The sequence below is a fragment of the Urtica dioica genome, chromosome 1 (genome assembly GCF_054948205.1).
Source record: "Urtica dioica subsp. dioica isolate 48M chromosome 1, U.dioica_male_clone48M_v1_H2, whole genome shotgun sequence".
NCBI classification, from domain to species: domain Eukaryota; kingdom Viridiplantae; phylum Streptophyta; class Magnoliopsida; order Rosales; family Urticaceae; genus Urtica; species Urtica dioica.
Window position 1 is genome coordinate 57596781 of NC_142756.1, and position 16375 is coordinate 57613155.

A 16375-nucleotide genomic window follows, 5' to 3' on the forward strand; every position below is an offset into this window, starting at 1 on the left:
AGTAGCAATGAGTCTGGTTTCAAGCCAAAAAAAAAAAAGAAAAAAAAACAGCTTTAGATTCACACCGCACTCGAAGAAGCACCTTTCCATTTTCAAGTTCTTGCACAAAAATTTCCGAATCTTCATATCCAACCCTGTGTTTTACTCCTAATCAACACGATATCGCAGCAAACATTATACATGCAGAGTTATTACTGCAACATTCTCCGTAGAGCATACGAAGGATCGATTCCTGAGAATGTTCTCACGTGAGAATTCGTCCACTCATTTCCTTCCTGCCACAACCATTAATAATCAATGATTAGAACTCGTTCACCCAAACAAATACACAAACACCTACGTGAAAACCATTCACTTGTTTTGCAAATGCTCAAGTTTTTTTTTTCCCTTCAACAATCTTTTTGACGAAGGTAATGAGGCTGAAAAAATTAATGGCCCAAGAATCTCTACCTTGCTTGCCTATGAATTGGCTGAGGTTTTCTCTGTTCTTTGTTCGTGTAAACAGAGAAGAAGTTTTGGAGGCGTGAGCGATGGAGAGAGGCCGGCCAGGTTTAAAGAAAAAAGAAAAGATATTTAAAGCATTTAGCCTTTAAAGAAGAGAATATATTTAAGCAGTTAATATTTAGTCCCGAAAATCAGGAAATCTCTATAGCGTCACTCATAAAATGGGTAATGCCACATCTCTTCCAATGGAATAACTACACGTACGTGAACCGATTGAATAGATCGAAATTTACTTATTGCCTCACTTTTAAATTGAATGATGCCCCATGCATGTCAATCTGCACTCCAGCAGTTTCTTTTGTGCTTTTTTTTTAGGAATTTCTTTTGAGCTTTTTTAATTTAGAGAATAAAAGAGCAGGATGAGTAATATGCGTCAAACAGTTACGAGCGGCCTTAAAAAAAGCAGTTACATGCTCGGCCATGATATTTGATTTATTTGTTTTTTTTAATAAAAATTTTGACTAGGACCATGTGATACAGTAGTCTTTGGACTTGTTTATAAAGCTGCAAATCGGTCTAATGCCAGCTATGACAGGTGTATATATATATATATTATATCAAATAATTTGATAATTATTTATGTTAATTATTTTCTATCTTTTCTAAGTTTGATTACGTAGTGAAAATATATATCTTTCAGGACATTTGTTCCTCGCAAGACCACATATCCAACTAATTAATCGTACTTATTATTCTTAATTAACAGAAAAAATAAACTTCACCTAATTAAGTTATTTTGCGCATAATCCAAATATATGTATTGTTTTATTTTATGTGTCACTAGCGATTATTTTTTGTGCTAATATATAAAATTTCTCAAAAGCATCACACATCTTTTACTTATTGCATCACTTACAAAACAGGTGATGTCTTTTACTTATTGCATCACTTACAAAACAGGTGATGCCACATGTCTCATCTACTTATTGCATCGCTTATAAATTGAATGATGCCCCGCCACACGTCGTTACCAGAATCATCCTCATCTATTTTATAGCGTTAAATGTTATAAGAGCGACGCAAAATCCCATTTTGGCGGGATTAAAAAATGTGGCGTTAGTTGTGCACATAGTGACGCCGAGATTCGTACACGTGGCACATTCATAAAGATGTCATGTCAATTTTTAACGCAAAAAAAAGGTAAAGCGTCGCTCTAATGTGCCAGTGACGTTATATGGGCGACTTCGAAGCCCATTTTTGTACTAGTGGCTTTAGCGATCCTGGTGAGTTGGTCACGCTTGAGTACCCTTTTTTTCCTTTTCAGTGACCCAATCCTCTCCCGGAATGCACAAAACCCGCGACATCTCCTCATGGCTACCACTTCTTAGCCATTCTCGATAGCCCTCGTTCTCGAAAGGCATGTCTGGGGTCCCAAGAAAATCGTTGATAGCTTCGACACTCATATTGACCGGTGTCCCACAGACCGTCACAACATCATGTTTGGAGTCTGGCAAGTTTGCGTAGAATTCAGGTACGGCACATTACCTCCCCCAGTTATGACCAACTATGATGTTGCGGATTAGCTTTCCTATATCCGACGTATTGCTCACATTGAATCCTCTCTCAAGGATCACGTTACATGGCAAGATTTTGTCGTAGCGTTCATCCGCGACCTTGCTAGTAAAGATACTCGAGTTGTATTCCTCTTCGGGAGATTGTTGACGAGGTCGCTTACTTTTTCCTACACTCTGAACTTTGGAAGAGCTCGGAGCCGTGGAGCCCGCCGTATTTTTAGTTCGACGTATTTGCAAGCTCCTAAAAAACATAATCATAAACAATACTACAAATAACATATCCATTTTAAATACTAACTATGTCACACATATTGTTACCGGTCGTTTTAGGGACACCGGAAATTCAAAAACGATTCAAGGCCGGCCGGGTTTTGCCGGCAGGAAGTCCAACGGGCCCCGACCCACCAGGCCCGAGCGCCTTGACGCACCCACGGCCCGGCACGGCCGGCGCGCGCGCACCTGCACCCCCAGCCCTGAGGCCCCCGGCCCAACGGGCCTCAGCGCGCCCTAGCGCGCCTGGCTCGTGCGCACCCTGCGCCCCGGCCTCCTGGCCCGCGCGCGCGCCCCTGCGCCCCGGCCTCCCGGCTTGCGCGCGCCCCCGCGCCCTGGCCTCCCGGCCCGCGCGCACGCTCCCGCGCGCCTCGGCCTCTCGGCCCGCGCGCGCTCCCGCGCGCACCTCGACCGAGCGTCCTTGCCACCTCGGCCACCACGGCCGAGCATCCTTGCCACCTCGGCCACCTCGGCCGAGCATCTTTGCCACCTCGGCCACCTCGGCCGAGCATCCTTGCCACCTCGGCCACCTCGGCCGAGCATTCTTGCCACCTCGGCCGGGCACGCCCGCTGCCGGGCACGCCGCGCCCGGCCAAGTCCCGCGCCCATCCAGGCGACATGTCACGCGCGCCCTGCGCCCTCTTGGGCGTGAAGCCTCACGCGCCCCGTTCCCGTCCACTCGGTGGGCTCAAGGGGCCGGCCCAACGCACTACTACAAATGTTGGATTCTACAACCCATATTCTACAACGCTTACGGCTAAGTGTTGTAGAAACTGGAGATTCTACAACACTTAAAATAAGCGTTGTAGAAACTGGGTGTTTCTACAACGCTTATGGCTAAGCGTTGTAGAAGCTTGGTGTTTCTACAACGCTTATGGCTAAGCGTTGTAGAAGCTTGGTGTTTCTACAACGCTTGCTATAAGTGTTGTAGAAGCTTGGTGTTTCTACAACACTTACTATAAGTGTTGTAAAATTTCACCATATTTTAGATCTCCCACAACGCTTAGACTATCCGTTGTAGAAGCCTCGCCGCGACGATGTGTTTTTCTCGCCGCGGCGAGAACTTTCTACAACGGATAATCTAAGCGTTGTAGGATTAGTGAAATTTAATGGACCTTGCCGCGGCGAGAATCCTTCTTCGCCGCGGCGAGAATCCTTCTTCGCCGCGGCGAGAATCCTTCTTCGCCGCGGCGAGAACCTTCTACAACGGATATCTATCGGTTGTAGAAGGTTCTCGCCGCGGCGAAGAAGGATTCTCGCCGCGGCGAGAAGAGTTCCAGAAAGCCTTTTTTGGAGAAGATTTTCGTGCCGCGGCGAAGGCTATCTCTCGCCGCGGCGAGAAAATTCTGGGGTTACATTTCAGTAGCCTCGCCGCGGCGAGAAATAGTCTTCGCTGCGGCGAGAGTTCTACAACGCTTACTCTAAGCGTTGTAGAAGCGTTTTAAAACCTAAAAATTTAAATTTTTTCAAAAGGCCCGCCCGAATTTCAGACTTAGTCAATTTTTCTTCTTCATTCTTCATTATTCTTCTTCTTCTTCTTCATTCTTCATTCTTCTTCTCCACCTCTCTCTCTCACTCTTCTTCTCCGCCCTCATCCTCTCTCCGCCTTCACTTCTCTTTCTCTCTCCGCCCTCACTTCTCTCTCTCTCCGCCCTCGCTCTCTTCTTCTCTCCCTTACTTTCTCTCCGCCCTCACTATTCTTCTCCGTCCCTACAAAACCCAAACCTCAAACCAACAAAAGTCACAACCACGAACCCATAAACTCCACCACCACGTCAAACTCACACAAGCCTAGGCATCTCCGGCGACAACTCCGACTCTCTCTTTCTTCCACGCCTCCATGCTCCACATCTACACTCCGGGTTAGTTTTTGGTTGAGAATTATGTATAATTTAGGTTGAAAATAAGTGTTTGTTTGGAATTGAGAGTATGGATTGATATAATTTAGGTTGAAACATCATATTTGTTTGATATTTTTGTTGGAATTGAGTTTGCATTTGATATTTAGTTGAAATTGTGGTTCTTAGATTTTATATCATCCATTACTACTTGTTTTAGCGGTAGCAGTAAAAGAAAAACTAGAAGACGACCACAAAATACACATCGCCGCGACGAGAATTGGGTAGAACCCAGATATTTCTCGCCGCGGCGGTGTATATTTTTCGCCGCGGCGAGATGCTTCTACAACGGATATCTTATCCGTTGTAGAATATCTCGCCGCAGCGAGAAATATACATCGCCGCTGCGAGATATTCTGGAATTTTTTAAAATTAGACAATGGAACTCTATCGTTGTAGAAGCTTCTACAACGGATGTGTAAGCGTTGTAGAAGCCAAGCTTCTACAACGGATATCTAAGCGTTGTAGAAGCTTCTACAACGCTGGATTCTACAACGCTTAATAAGCGTTGTAGAAACATTCTACAACTGTTTTTAAGCGTTGTAGGATCCCAGTTTTGTGGTAGTGACATTCATTCATTAATCCCACAAGATCCTGGTTGACACCGACACATCTTTACTTCTCTTCTCTCGAGAATTCTCTCTCGTGCTCTTGTGATATTCCAAGAGCATGCACTCCTCCTCCCTCGGCTCAGAAACACGAGGACCCCCCTCCACGAGAGGGAGTGCGCTCCTCTTCTGTGACCCGAGCGTCTGCTGTACACACCGCTCTCCTGCTTCTTGGCCCTTGAGCTAGAACTCCGAGCTACGAGCAAGCGACCCCTCTAAAGTCTTCACTAGAAGCTACGAGCCGGGTCCTACTCTAAAGCCTTGGATTCCCAAAGCCTTTGAGCCCAAGATAGCACCCGATACACAAATTGAACTACGTTCTGACCTGATCCCGATTAAAGGGTACGTAGGCAGCCAACCCTTGGCATGGTCACACCCCCCAAAACACACCTCAGGGTCTGGAGGGTGCAGCTCGGTCTACGAGCTCCCATTTTTGGCCCGGGCACGATCACTTGGTCCGGCCTTGGATCGAACCGCTCGAGGTATTTAATCATTGTTCATTTTCGTGCGACAACATTTTGGCGCTAGAAGGAGGGGACTTCCCGACTTACACAGCCCGAAATCCCTTCTACAGCTCGACCCCTTTCTTCTTGACTTGAGAAAGACATGAGTGGTCAACCACCCGTTCGTTCTGAGGGCGTGAACAATCCCGAAAACGCAACCGCGGTGAAGAAATACTTCCTGCGCTGCCGAGCGCAAGGCGACGAGGAGTCTCTCAACAACGAGAGCCACACTCCCTCGCCCCCTCCTCTTCAAGACAGTCAGGACGACCGCATCCTTGAAATGGAGGAGAAAATCCGCCAACTGAAAGTAGCCAATGCAAGGTACCACCGCCAACTGGCGGGCAAGGCACCTGCACACGGCGCCCCCCACGGGGAATCCGAGGACCTCATGGACGAGGGACATGATTATGACCCCGACTATGAAGGCTTGGAAATTTCGGCGGACGTCGAGACTTCTCTCGCCAAAGACGGGGAACTCCCTGTTGAGATCGAAGCCGGTCCGTCGAAAACAAAAGCAATACCGGTCTCCTCTCAAGAAGAGACCTCCCGACGTTCAGCCCATGACCGACTCGATCAAAGAGGCAACGTCAGGGAAGGTACAACGACTCGGCGAGTAAGGCGTGTGGCTCGAAGCTCACGCCCCCATACCGCCGGGCCGGATCTTAGAGATCGACTTACCGCCCAACGGAACGACCGTGGCGAAGACCTCCGGGAGAGGCTGAGCGCTCGTAAGGGCCACAACCCTACGGCCCCAATCAATGGGGACCCTCGCACGGCTCAAGGGTCGAACGAAAGGCGACAAGTGACTCCTCCTGAACAAGGAGTGACCCCCAACACTGGCCTCGACGTTGTCACCATGATTCACAACCTTCGTAATGAGGTGCGTGACCTGCGTGAAGGCGGCTTGGCCGATGATACATACGGGGTCGTGGAAGAACATTCCTCTCCCTTCACCGCCCAAATCCTTGCTGAGGTGTGCACAGGAAACTTCAAACTCCCGAATCTCCCTCCATACAATGGGAAAACTGATCCCACGTATCACATCCAACATTACGAAACTTGGATGGCGATGCAGGGCGTTTCACCTGGGGCTCTATGCCAAGCTTTTAGTCTTACCTTCACCGGACTCGGTTTCGAGTGGTTTAAGAATTTAAGACCAGGGAGCGTCTAATCATTCAAAGACCTGAAGGACATGTTCCTAGCACGATTTGCTACATCCATGGTCCAAAAGAAGACCAAGATGTACCTATGGTCGATTAGGCAAGAGAATAACGAGTCCTTGAGACAGTATCTCACTCGATTCACCGCAGAATCAAATAAGGTTGACCGCTTTGACGACAGTGACGCAATTACAGCCATCATCGAGGGCTTGCGCATCGGAGACTTCTTAAATTCCGTCGTCGGCAGAGTCCCTTCTACGATGGCCGAGTTAATGAACCGAGCCAAAACCTTTATGGGGGTAGAAGATTACCTCGACGGCCGCAGGATCAGCAGCCAAAGCTCCCGCCGTCGGGATGAGTCCGGCAACGAGCCTGGAAACCCCCGCAAGAGGATAAACAAGGGAGGTAAAGCTATCGATAGCCGACCCCCTATGTCTCAGAAGCCGCGTCTTGCGAGCAATTTTAGAGACTACTCGGGTTACACTCCCTTGAACGCCCCGGTAGAGCAAATCTACGCTGTGGCGCGTGACAAGTTCGTCGCTCCGGCTTCGATAAAGGGCAACCTCGCATCTCGCGACCGGTCCCGGTATTGCGAGTTCCACCGGGATTACGGTCACACGACCGCTCAGTGCTTCCATCTTAGAAAGCAAATTGAGACATTAATCCAGAAATGAGAACTCAAAGAGTTTGTCCTTCGCATGGTAGGAGCGACGGCCCCCGCCAGCAACAGGCCGCAGCCTGAGAAAGGTGGAGGGACCAACGCAAACACCGACCGCACAGCGGTCACAGCTACGGCTGATGCGCAACTCCACGTCGTCACCACCATACTAGGTGGCTTGCAAGACGGGGACTCGGCCCGGCAAAGGAAAAGGCTCCTCAGAGCTGCCTCTCAAGAAGGCCTTGCCGGGCAGGTCAACCTCACCTACGAGGAACCTCCGTCCGTACCTCACGAGACGATTCAATTCACCAATGAAGAGGCCAAGCGAGTTGTGCACCCGCACAATGACGCAATAGTCCTCAAGGCCCAGGTGGCCAACAACTTGGTAAAAAGAGTTCTTATTGATAACGACAGCGCAGCCGATATAATCTTTAAGACCACCCTCGAGCGCATGAAGCTCGGGGGGCTCCGCCCTGTCCCGACTCAAACCCCTCTGTTTGGGTTCACGGGAGAAAAGGTGATGACTGAAGAAATCATTGATTTACCTGTCACCTTCGGAACTACCGGAGGCATCGAAGTCGTTCACATGGTCCCCTTTCTTGTGGTCGACCAGGAGTCGCCCTACAATGTTATCATTGGGCGACCCACGTTGAACAGACTAAGGGTTATCACGTCCACTTATCACCTACTAGTGAAATTCCCCACCGAAGAGGGAATTGGCGTCATGGCCGGTGATCAAACCCAAGCGAGGATATGCTACGTCCAAGGCGTGGACGGCAAGCCCGCTGAAAAAAGGGTTAACACGATCTACCAACTGGAAGACGACTACCCGTGTGATCAGAAAGACGCACGGCAACTCGGGGAATTAGATCCCCGCGACGATATCGAGAGGTTGAAAGTTGACGACCCCGATGATCTCACTTCGATCGTTCTCGACGAAGCTAAACCTGACCAGGTAGTGAAAATCGGTGCACAACTCCCTCTCGCCATCAAAACTCAACTCGCGTCCTTCCTTCGGGAGTTTAAGGATGTCTTTGCGTGGACACATGCAGACATGCCCGGCATACACCCCGATGTGATTGTGCACCGATTGAATGACGATAAAACTGTCGCTGAAAAGGTACAAGCTAGACGTACGTTCAACCCCGAACGATACCTAGCGATAAACGAGGAAGTCGAAAAACTTCTCTCCGCTGGTTTCATCCGAGAAGCCAAGTACCCAAAGTGGGTGGCCAATGTGGTCATGGTCAAAAAGCCTAACGGGAAGTGGCGCATTTGCTTAGATTACAAAGATCTTAACAAAGCCTGCCCGAAAGATTGCTTTCCACTCCCACGCATCGAACAACTGGTCGACGCCACGACAGGACATGAACTCCTAAGTTTCATGGACGCCTACTCGGGCTATAACCAGATACGAATGCACGAGCCCGATCAGATCAAGACAACCTTTGTCACTGATCGCGGCCTCTACTGCTACAAGGTCATGCCTTTCGGCCTTAAGAATGTAGGAGCTACTTATCAACGATTGGTAAACCGGATCTTCGCCGACCTAATCCGCAAAACCATGGAAGTATACGTGGACGACATGCTCGTTAAAAGCCTGCTGGCTACCAATCACGTAGACAACCTGAGGGAGATGTTCTTAATCCTCCGCCGGTACAAAATGAAGCTCAACCCCAACAAATGTGTGTTCGGGGTCGAGTCCGGGAAGTTCCTAGGCTACATAGTTAGCCGTCGAGGTATCGAAGCGAACCCCGAGAAAATCAAGGCACTCCTTGACATGAAGTCTCCACGATGTGTCAAGGAGGTCCAAAGTCTGACCGGTCGGATTGCCGCCCTCTCACGTTTTGTGGCCAAAGCAACCGACAAGTGTCAACCGTTCTTCAAAGCAATTAAGAAGACGGACAACTTTGAATGGACGGACGGGTGCGAAAAGGCCTTCCAAGAAATGAAGGCCTACTTCGGGACACCTCCGTTCCTCTCCAAGCCAAAAGAAGGCGATACGCTTTACATCTACCTCGCCATCTCCGAACGAGCTGTGAGTGCTGTGCTGATCCGTGAAGAAGATAGGGCTCAATGGCCCATCTTCTACGTAAGCAAAGCTCTACTTGACGCCTAAACGCGTTATACAGAGATAGAAAAGCTCAATCGTTGTCCGAACAGGACACCCAATCGGTAAAGCTCTTCAAAAGGGAACATCGACTCGCATGGCGATCTGGTCCCAAGAATTGAGGGAGTACGGGATTGAGTTTCACCCGAGACCAGCAATAAAGGCTCAAGCCTTAGCTGATTTCGTAGCAGAATTCTCCTACACTCCCGATATGGGAAGAGCAGACGATGACTCGACCGACGACTTGTCGGCTCGAAAGAGAAAGGTAGACCCTACGGGTCCCATCTGGGAACTACACGTAGACAGAGCATCTAATGCCCAGGGAGCAGGCGCCGGCGTGATTCTAACAGATCCCGACCGGGAAAAGTTACGCTATGCTCTCCACTACGGATTCCAGGCCTCCAATAATGAGGCCGAGTACGAAGCCCTCATCGTAGGGCTAGAGCTCGCTCAAAAGCTCAACGTGCTGAATTTACGAATACACTGTGACTCGCAGTTGATCGTAAATCAGGTTAAAGGCGACTACGTTGCCAAAGAACCTAACATGATCGCCTACTTGGCAAAGAAAAATGCCAAGCTAGATGCCTTCTCCTGGTTCGAGATCATCCAGATCCCACGAGAAGAGAACTCCGAGGCTGACGCCTTAGCTCGCCTCGGATCCGGTATCACCGAAGACGGGTTGGGAACTATCCCAATCGAGTCTCTCTCGCGACCATCCGTCTCACGTGACGAGGTTGGAACGATTGAGAGCGCCGCTCATCCAACTTGGATGACCCCGCTTACGGACTTCTTGCAAAGAGGGGTACTCCCCGAAGACCGCAGAGAAGCCGAAAGGCTGAAAGCCCTCGCATCCAAATACGTGTTGAGAGGCGAAGCCTTATACAAGCGCGGGTATTCAACCCCGCTGCTCCGATGTCTCAACAGCGTCGAGTCGACTAAGGTCCTCCACGAGATCAACGAAGGCCTCTGTGGGAACCACGCCGCTGGAAGGTCCCTCGCGCTCAAAGCACTTCGACAAGGCTATTTCTGGCCAACGATGAAAAAAGACGCCTACGACTGGGCAAGAAAGTGCGACAAGTGTCAACGTTTCTCCAACGTTCCACGTCAGCCGCCATCTCCCCTGAGTAGCATCGTTGTTCCACGCCCCTTCGCAAAATGGGGCGTAGACATTATCGGCAAGCTTCCCAAAGCCCCGAGGCAATACGAATATGCCATCGTCGCTACCGACTACTTCACTAAGTGGGTCGAAGCCGAGCCTCTGGCCAGGATCACCGAGGCCAACACTACAACCTTCATCTAGAATATGCCGCCACGGCATCCCTGCGTCGATCGTGACCGATAACGGCGCGCAGTTCGACAATGCGAGGGCTAGAGATATCTGCGCCCAATTAGGGATAAGCAAGACATTCTCATCCCCGCGACATCCACAGGCTAATGGCCAAGTGGAAGCCGTCAACAAGACGATTAAAGGCAACCTCAAGAAAAAGCTCGAAGCCAAAAAAGGTGCCTGGGCTGAGGAATTGCCTTTCATCCTATGGGCCTATCGAACGACCGTTCGAAACGCCACCGGAGAGACCCCATTCTCCCTAGCCTTTGGGATTGAAGCAGTGGTCCCCGTGGAAACGGAAGTCCCCACCTACCGGGTCGACACTTTCGACGAAAAAGAAAGTGATGAGGCCATGCGCCTCGAACTAGATCTAATCGACGAGAAAAGATCCGAGGCCCTCACCAGACTCGCTGCACAAAAGCGAAATGTTGAGAGATACTACAACGCCAAAGTCAAAAGGCGGATCTTCGCTATCGGCAGCCTTGTACTCAGACGCGTGTTCCAAAACACCCAAGTGCAAGGCGCCGGGGTCCTGGGCCCAAATTGGGAAGGACCATATAGAGTTTGACAAGTCATACACAACGGAACCTACTACATCGAACACACGGACGGAACTCCAATCCGGCACCCGTGGAACGCCGAGCACTTGAGGCAGTACCACCAGTGACCAAGTCCCCCATTTATTGCTCTGATTTCCCTTATTCAATAAGGCCTACACGCCACTGTTCAAGGATGTTCCCTGTTAGCAAAACTTAATAAGAAATAAAGTTTGAGGTCTTTTTACCCACTTTATCACAGTTTTTAGTCATCATGGCACGACCTGTTAACTAAAAACTCGGGGTGCTATGGGTCCTGAGACGTACACTCGAGAAATTACGGCATAAAAAAAACATTAAGGCCCCCACTCACGGGATACAAAGGCTTAAGAAGCTCGGATCCCGACGGCTCATCAGGCATTCGGGTCCGGGAAAAGACACCGGCCTCACCCGGCGCAAAAGATCGGTCGCTCAACCCACGAGCTCAAAGACGTCGGCCTAACCCGGTGCATAAGATCGGTCGCTCAACCCACGAGCTCAAAGACGTTGGCCTAACCCGACGCAAAAGTTCGGTCGCTCAAAGAGCACGAACACTTCTACCCAGGCCTAAGTCCCCCACGGGGATACAGACTTAGGAAGCTCGGACCCCGGCGTGCCGTAAGACGCGTAAAGGCGCAGGTGAAAGACGTCTTCCGAGACACATGTAAGTCGCGTAAAGGCGCTGCCTCAAACCCGAAAAAGGCCAAATTTGAGCCAAACGAAGGTTCGCTAGCCTCAGGGCACGAACACCTAAAGACGCCGGCCTAACCCGGCACAATAGGGTTTAAGTAAAAGACGTCGGCCTAACCCGACGCAACCGCGTTCGCTTGCTCCAGGGCAAGTGGGCCCAAAAGACGTCAGCCTAACCCGACGCACCCGCGTTCGCTCACTCCAGGGTGAGCGGGCCCAAAAGACGTCGGCCTAACCCGACGCACCCGCGTTCGCTCACTTAAGGGTGAGCGGGCCCAAAAGACGTCGGCCTAACCCGACGCACCTGCGTTCGCTTGCTCCAAGGTGAGCGGACCCAAAAAGACGCCGGCCTAACCCGGCGCACCTACGTTCCGACGCTCCAGGGCGCGAACACTAAAAAGACGCAGGCCTAACCCGGCGCACCTACGTTCCGACGCTCCAGGGCACGAACACTAAAAAGACGCCGGCCTAACCCGGCGCACCTACGTTCCGACGCTCCAGGGCGCGAACACTAAAAAGACGCCGGCCTAACCCAGCGCACCTTCGTTCCGACGCTCCAGGGCGCGAACTCAAAAAGACGTTGGCATAACCCGACGCAACCGCGTTCGCTTGCTCCAGGGCAAGCGGGCCCAAAAGACGTCGGCCTAACCCGACGCAACCGCGTTCGCTTGCTGCAGGGCAAGCGGGCCCAAAAGACGTCGGCCTAACCCGACGTAACCGCGTTCGCTTGCTCCAGGGCAAGCGAGCCCAAAAGACGTCGGCCTGACCCGACGCACCCGCGTTCGCTCACTCCAGGGTGAGCGGACCCAAAAAGACGTCGTCCTGACCCGACGCACCCGCGTTCGCTTGCTCCAGGGTAAGCGAACCCATAAAGACGCCGGCCTAACCCGGCGCAACCTACGCTCGTCGCTCAAAAACACGGGCTCCTAAGACGCCGGCCCAACCCGGCGCAACATACACGTCCAGTCGCCAAAGGCACGGATGCAGAGCCCCCGGGAACTACCCGGTACGACCTCTTCGATCGCCGGAAGGCACGAAGCGAAGCCACTGGGCCACAGCCACATTAGGCACGCTGAATCGTCGGCCTAACCTGACAGGCCGATACCACCGTTCAAACACGAGTCGGCCAATCGCCTAACTGGGCACAAACAACCCCTCACAACGTTTAAAACGACGACGAGTCGTAACGACGAAATGAGCGGAGGACGAACCCTAGTTAAGGACGCAAAACCTGCCGAAACTATTGGTAAGGATGCAAGCCCTTTGGGCCACGTTAGCTCGCAAAGAAGGCATATACGAGTGAAAATTACTCGAAAAATGAGATAGGCATTCAACATGAAAGCAACAAAAATATCTCATAAAAAGAGCCACGGCTCTGAATCCAATAAACACGTGCTGGACAAAAAGTGCGTGAAAAATAAATGAAATCCTAGAAAAGGAAAAGAAAACAAAGCGCTAAACATACGCGCTGAAAAAGAGGCCACATGGCTCAAATAGTACCCTCATCTAGCAGGGGAAACAAGGTGTCGAAGAATTCAAAAGTGACCCCCCGGGCCTCGTTCTCGGTCGCGGCCGCATCCCGACACTCTACCGCTCCGGCACGACGGGCCTCCTCGGTCCCTATGTCGTAGTCATCCTGCAAGTCGGACGCTCTTCGCTCCGCTTCAGCAAGCTGGGACGAGAGGCGAGCGTTTTCCTCCGCCAGAGAGTCGCGCTCGCGCTCCGCCCGAACACGCGCCGCTTCGCTCGAAGTAAGCTGGCGGTGCGACGTCTCCGAAGCATCGGATCGAGCATCCAGTTGCCTCCGAAGGTCGGTAACCTCAGTGCGAAAAATCTCCGCTAATCGGGTCGCCACCTCGCAAGGTCGCCGTTCTTCGGTGAGCTCTCCCGCCATCTTGGCCACCGACATTTGGGCTCCGTAACGCTGATCCCGTGCGATTTGGAGTTCCCCCTTGGCCTCGCGAAGCTGTTCTCGAAGCGCCTCGGTCTCCGCCCCCGGGTGCGAACCTCGCTCGACCTGTGCCAGCCTAGCCTTCGTCTGAGCAAGCTCCTCTTGGGATGCCCCTAAGCGCCGGATGAAGTCGTGCAAAATCGTGTCGCTTCGCACGGCCCTCGCATACGCCTGCGACGACAAAGAAGCAAGGGTTAAAACTAAGACCTACGCTTACGACAGAATAAACAGAAATACTGACCCTCTGAGCGTCGGTAACCCCCACCTGGAAGAAGGCAATATCATTCTTCGATACCACGCCCTTCCACCAGGACAGTGGGATCCCTCGAGGTGGCAGAAGCAATCCCCTCGAGCCTCTATCGCCTCCAGCTCCACCGCCGAGTTCGCCCTCTTGGGCTCGGAACGCTCTTCAGGAGGCACCGATGTCGAAGCCATCTTCAAAGAAGCACGGGGCTCTGGTTCAGCTACATCAGTAGCCTCGACACGCTCTCCCCTCGCCTTGCGGTCAGCGACCCTAGAGCGGATCTCTGCCATCGACGCAGGGTCCCGAGAAGCGGATGCCAGCCTCCTAGCTCGCCTCTTTGCAGCTACACAAAACAAAGCAACGAAGGTCATGTTCCTGTCAAAACAAATTTTTTTACAAAACCGTAAAGTTACCTCAAGAAGCAGGAGCGACTGACTGAGCCACGGGACTCGGGGGCCTACTCGCCCGGCGCGCCTCCTCGGTGCCCGGAGCAAAGGGCGGGAACCACCCGGTGAGCGCCATTAGCTCGGGGGAATGGAACCGCTCGCCAGCCTTGCGGGCTTCCAACATCCCCGATATTTCTCTCACAAAGGGGAGCTTCGCTGCCCCCTCATCTGCTAGAAAGTCGGCCAGACGACCGAAGCGAAGGGGCGCCTCGCCGAAGGCGTCCGAGGTGACCCACACCCACGCCCGGCGGCTAGGCGGGTCACAATCTTCGACCAGCCTCACGTTACCCAAAGCGCGGGTCTTGCTGCCCGGCCGGCCCGGTCCGGCCCCCAGGGGTCCGGCCACCAAAAAAAAATGAAGAAGAAGAAGAAAGATATGCGTGCGTACGGTCACACGTGATCGAAGGTGAAATTACCTCAACGCCCTTTTCTTTTCTAAAGTTCACGACTTACGTCCCGTAAGCCGTAAACTTGGGGAGCTAATGTTACCGGTCGTTTTCGGGACACCGGAAATTCAAAACCGATTCAAGGCCGGCCGGGTTTTGCCGGCCGGAAGCCCAACGGGCCCCGGCCCACCAGGCCTGAGCGCCTTGACGCACCCACGGCCCGGCACGGCCGGCGCGAGCGCACTTGCGCCCCCGGCCCTGAGGCCCTCGGCCCAACGGGCCTCAGCGCGCCCTAGCGCGCTTGGCTCGAGCGCACCCTGCGCCCCGGCCTCAAGGCCCGCGCACGCTCCCGCGCCCCGGACTCCCGGCCCGCGCGCGCGCCCCTGCGCCCCGGCCTCCCGGCCCGCGCGCCCCCCGAGCCCCGGCCTCCCGGCCCGCGTGCACCTCGGCCGAGCGTCCTTGCCACCTCGGCCGAGCATCCTTGCCACCTCGACCGAGCATTCATGCCACCTCGGCCGAGCATCTTTGCCACCTCGGCCGAGCATCCTTGCCACCTCGGCCACCTCGGCCGAGCACCTTGGCCACCTTGGCCGAGCATCCTTGCCACCTCGGCTGAGCATCCTTGCCACCTCGGCCACCTCGGCCGAGCATTCTTGCCACCTCGGCCGGGCACGCCCGCTGCCGGGCACGCCGCGCCCGGCCAAGTCCCGCGCCCGGCACGCCCCGCGCCCATCCAGGCGACTTGTCCCGCGCGCCCTGCGCCTTCTTGGGCGTGAAGCCTCGCGCGCCCCGCTCCCGGCCACCCGGTGGGCCTCAAGGGGCCGGCCCAAGACCTCTCTCCACAACTATTAATACCCCCCCTAGGGGAGGAAAGACATTCAGTCATTAATCCCACAAGATCCTGGTTGACACCGACACAACTCTACTTCTCTTCTCTAGAGAATTCTCTCTCGTCCTCTTGTGATATTCCAAGAGCACGCACTCCTCCTCCCTCGGCTCAGAAACACGAGGACCCCCATCCACGAGAGGGAGCGCGCTCCTCTTCTGTGACCCGAGCGTCTGCGGTACACACCGCTCTCCTGCTTCTTGGCCCTTGAGCTAGAACTCCGAGCTACGAGCAAGCGACCCCTCTAAAGTCTTCACTAGAAGCTACAAGCCGGGTCCTACTCTAAAGCCTTGGATTCCCAAAGCCTCTGAGCCCAAGATAGCCCCCGATACACAAATTGAACTACGTTCTGACCTGATCCCGACTAAAGGGTACGTAGGCAGCCAACCCTTGGTACGGTCACACCCCCCAAAACACACCTCAGGGTCTGGAGGGTGCAGCTCGGTCTACGAGCTCCCATTTTTGGCCCGGGCGCGATCACTTGGTCCGGCCTTGGATCGAATTGCCCGAGGTATTTAATCGTTGTTCATTTTCGTGCGACAACACATATAACAAATTCTATATCAATTCAAACTATATTTTAAAATGACAATCTCAAATTCATAAACAATTCAAACATTCACAAATTCATAAACAATTCGACCA